Raw genomic sequence first — 5,152 nt, forward strand, 5'->3', positions numbered from 1 at the left:
CTATTCTAGACTTGTGTAATCTCATATATTCTACACTTGAATAGTCATTTTACCGAGACAGGTGACGCAGTAGTTAGCACATTGGACTCGCATCCGGGAGGACGATGGTTCGAATCCGCGTCGGGCCATCGTGATCTAGGTTTTCCATGATTTCCCTAAATCACTTAAAGCAAATACCAAGATAGTTCCTTTGAAAGGGCACGGCCAACTTCCTTCACTATCCTCCCTTAATCCGATGGAACCGATGACTTCACTGTTTGGTACCTTCCCCCAAATCAACCAGTTAACCAATGGTCATTTTGTAGTCAGCTACTCTAATGGTTTTAAAAATTGTTGTGAGGTCTGCTGAACGTCTTGTGGGGTAGCGGTTACCGTCGCTGGCAGACCCCACCGACAGCTATTACTTACTGTTTAGTGTTTACCTGTCTCCTAATGCTCTCAAAATTTCTTGCATTTCTACTGTTCGTATATTCTGGAATACGCAGTGTTCGTATAATTAGCAGCGCAGTGCATCCAGGAGTTCAGTTCTGGTTCTAGGTTGATTTTATAGCAAACATGCTTTCAGTGCGTAGTGTTTTATCTTACTGACGACCCTGCTTTCGGATGTGGACTTCTTGTTACTTCTTGTTATAACCTGACGATATGCTAAATCCTGACTTTAAACCTGATCTTCCATGTTATCTATATAGACTCCCATTTCTTATTCTGTGACATTAACAGGCATTTCTTATGATTTCATTGTACTCTTCCGTCTACCTGTTCTTTCTCCTATGTTTAAGACTGAAATCCCTCTTGCACTCGAGTCGTTCACTCCTCTGATTCTATTGATTTGATCTTTCTGTATGCTAAATCTGTCCTTCAGACTACTACTCCCCTATCAATTTCTTCACACTTCTCGTGCAGCCATTTCGCTTTAGATTCCCTGCGCTTCCTACCATGCTGTTTTCCTGTCTTTTCCTAGGCATTTTTATACGTCCTGCTTTCGCCCATAAAGTGAAGTTCAGGGTGGTTATAATAAAATTTTCTCCACTTGAAAGGACCGTCATGAAAAACAATCAAACATTTGTAAGGGATTGTGAAAGAGAAATAACGAATAAACCATTTAAATAAACACATTTTAAATTCCACATGAGAGGGTAGTATTTGCTAATTGTGCAGCATATTTACGTACCAGGTTATAAACGTGCTCAGTGCGAGAACCATCTGAACCCATGGCAGCCTCGAACCGCACTAGAGTTTGCCCTACTGTTAACCGAAACATCTTATCTCAGATTCATTTTCAACCTCCAACGTGTGTTAGTGTCCTGTAGATTAACTCTGTCCTTCAGGTAACCCCTCACCAAGAAAATACACGGATTCCAATCAGCTGACACTCCTGGCCACGCAGTTTGTAACGATCGGCCAGTGATTCGATTTTCTCCAACGGAGTATCCGAGTGACCTCACGAGCCACGTGAGGTCAAGTTCCATTGTGGGTCGCAACTATTGAGTCAAAAGCACCTTTCTACCGTAGAGCAGGGATCCCATGGCATATTGGTGAAGTAATGTGTGCAATTCACGCTGCATCTCCTTGATCCTTGGGGTTCGAGTTCCTCAAAGAAAAGTGGACCATTCATGAACTGTGCCGTCAAACTCATCACACAGTGCCGCGACCACTATTCGGGGACCTTCATGCACGTGACGATTACAACTGTGAGTTTTCACTACCCCAGTGAGTGAAAGAGTGCTTCATCACTCCACAAAATGTTCCAGGCCCCCACGTCACCAACTTCAACCCTAGCAAGAAACGTAAGAGCGGGCAGAAAGTCTGAGACACGTTTCAAAAGTGTGTGTGTCATGTGATGTTTCTACCATTTCACAATTTTTCGCAATACTTTTCGGTGAATCATGGAATGTTCAGCTATCGTGACATCCCTCGTGCACTGCTTGAACATCGCACATTGCGTCCAGCGTTCTCAGCCAAGTAAACTATAACTTCTTTAACAATTTTTGGCGTAGTTGGCCATCGACGTCTCTCACGAAAAATTCCCAAATCACCAGTGAATTCGAACTTGTGAATCACGTTCTGTAACCTCGGTACGGAAAGACAAACTCTTCGTATTCCTTTAATGCTTAGGTACTCGTGAAGAGCAGCGGCAATGTTGCTGTTGTTACGATAAAACAGCTTTATGAGTAAAGCCCTGCTTACCCTGGCCAGACCCATGTGGACTGCCTGCTACTGTGATGTACACCGAGGCTCGTGTTTTAAACCTACGTCGCTGTATCAGCGCCGGCGCGTAACGGCGGGTCATGACACTAACACAAATATCAAAACGAGAACCCTGCAGCACACGGCTTGAACATCGACCCTATGAAGTTGCGAACCCATACTGTAAGTAGTTTTTCATACGCGCTGGCTCCTGCAGCGAAACTTTGATTATAACCAGCCTGTATTTCTTCCGTTACCCAACGTTTCTTCGCAGTTGTCTTCCAGGTGCCTGTGTTTGTCTGTTGGACTTTTCATTGGATAACGGTTGTTATAATGGTCCTGAATTACTTCTCTGTTATCTTCTGACTAACCCAAAATACCTCTCCTACTACAGCTAATGAACGGTTATGACAGTTTTACAAAATTTTAATAAACTATGAAATGCTGAAGTAATCCACAATGGTTTTTACTGTAACTCTTAAGTATGAACGGGCCAAATACCTTCATCCCACAATGTCTATAATGCTTCTTCGAGTACATACTATCTTAGTACACAATGTGGTTACAAAAATAAGTTCCTGGCCAAGTTTAGCTTAAAATATGACATTTTTTGGAAGACTCAGATCAACACAGAATGCTTCAAATTTGAATACGCAAGTCACTGGTATGTCTTGTGGATAAGTTTCCTCTTACACCCTACTGAGATGAGCAACTCGAAGTACTTACGCACTTGCACTCACTCTCACAAAACAATAGATACAAATATATATATGTAATGTTGATTACTGATAATATAACTAATTGTGTGGACAGGTATCTCAGTTAAGTTTGATGAAATTGTTATGCAAAGCACAAAGTAACAGAAACACTCTATTGACGTTTAATAGGTGTTTGTGTTGTATGAGATAGTCAGATCGTACTGCTGACAAGGGTAATTTGGGAATCGTATGGATGTGGAAAGTCTAACAAGTGGTATGTTATCGCAGTTCAGAAAGACAGTGCGCTGAATGGGGATACCAGGTCTGCAAGAAGTCTAAAATCCTCAATTTAAAGTTTTCTAAGTCCTATCTTTAATCGCGTTTCATAAGTAAAATTACTATCCTCTTCAATCTCTTTTGCAGTTCATTCGGAAGTACTTCAGAAATTTATTTCATTAACGACTCATATGTAATTTTATTCACGAATTCGTTACCGATACACATCCTATTATTCTGCATGACGGAAAATTCTCTGAGAGAGCGAGTTCTATTACAATTAATGTAATCGATATGTTGTGGAATACGGTTAATTATTTTCTCAAGGAAATGTTAACAGTCCCACCCTGTCTTCATACATTTTAATTTAATAATTGTTAAAATTCAGTTTTTCATACACTTTATCAACGAAGAGGGTGACTGAATGATTATTAATGAATCACAGATTGGCTCAACAAGGTCATTGATACACTGCTTAAGAGACAGCGGAGGAAGTTCTCTGTTGCTATCGCAGTGCTCCAGATCCCGCTGCACGAGATAGATCACAGCAAAAAGGCGGTGGCTACCTGGTCGATGAGAATATTAATTGCCAAAAATTCAAATAAACTTCCAGCGGTTGTTGAGGCCCGTACTCTGCAACTGAATGCACGCATTAAAACTCTTTTCAACGAAGTAGGATACGGAACAGGATTTATTAGATGCGGGTTTTACCCTTTCAACAATGACGCCTGCATGACTACGTATCGTCCCTTTATCAACTTCACTCAAACGAAATATTCGGAAGCTTGAGCTCTCACACAGTTTCGTTTAATGTCCTAAAACAATTCACATTTCAGTGCATAGATCAAGGTCGGTCGGTATCCACTCATAAAGCAGTAGACAGATCAGTAAAATTCACATGTTCCGTTCTGTTTCACATAATACAAATAATTACATTGAATAATAACAGTGCAACTAAAATTACATTTTTAACATTTTGACGTAGATAAAGTCATTGTATAAATAATGGAAAGAAAAAGTAAGCTTACACAATTTTCTAATACAATTATACGACGAATTAAATTGGTGAAAGGTGGTTGTATGATTATAGGGAAGACTGAAAACATGCCCGCTACAACGTCCATTCCTCTTGAACGGAACTGCTTACTGTAGTATGCATTGTCGCTGTATTTACTTCCTAGGATGACTTCAAACATACATTTCGGTCGCTCAGTGCTTCAAATTGCCAATTCATTCCACATTGATTCTTATTTACGTTTTTCTTAAACTTCATACTAGTCTACATTGTTACTACATCGTGCTCTGCGTACTGTATCAGCTCCTGGGTACGCTTTACAATCTAATATATGATATAGGAACCTGTGTCTGATGATGATGTAATCCAGCTCGTATCTCCGTGTAATCTACAGGCCGTTTCCAAGGATACCTCCTCCTCTCGTAATTTCTGAAGGGCATTCTGTATTAACAGCTGAAGTTTACTGCAGAACTCTATTAGTCTTTCGCCTGACTCATTCCCAGTACCGATGATGACGATGTTTGGTTTGTGGGGCGCCCAACTGCGCGGTCATCAGCGCCCGTACAAAGTTCCAATTTGCACATAGTCCGATTTTTTTCACAGTCCAATCTAGCCACCGTCACGGATGATGATGATGATGACGATGAAATGATGAGGAAAACACAAACACCCAGTACCTGGGCAGAGAAAATCCCCAACCCGGCCGGGAATCGTACTGGGATCCCGTGATGCAGAGTCAGCAACGCTCCCAGTACCGAGCCCATAGTCTCCCACAACCCTGTCTTCTGTTCCTAACCCTATTGAAGTGTTTCAAACATCAGTTATTATTAGATTTTATCTCCATTTACGCACTAAACTGCGCGTTCAATGTCGTGATTTATACTTTATCCGTCTCTTCACCTTCTGCTTATGACGACGGCGTGTGTACTTGAACTATTGTTGTTGCTGTCGGCTTATTGATGTGAATAATCTTGTC

This window comes from Schistocerca americana, chromosome 5 (assembly GCF_021461395.2).
Source record: "Schistocerca americana isolate TAMUIC-IGC-003095 chromosome 5, iqSchAmer2.1, whole genome shotgun sequence".
NCBI classification, from domain to species: domain Eukaryota; kingdom Metazoa; phylum Arthropoda; class Insecta; order Orthoptera; family Acrididae; genus Schistocerca; species Schistocerca americana.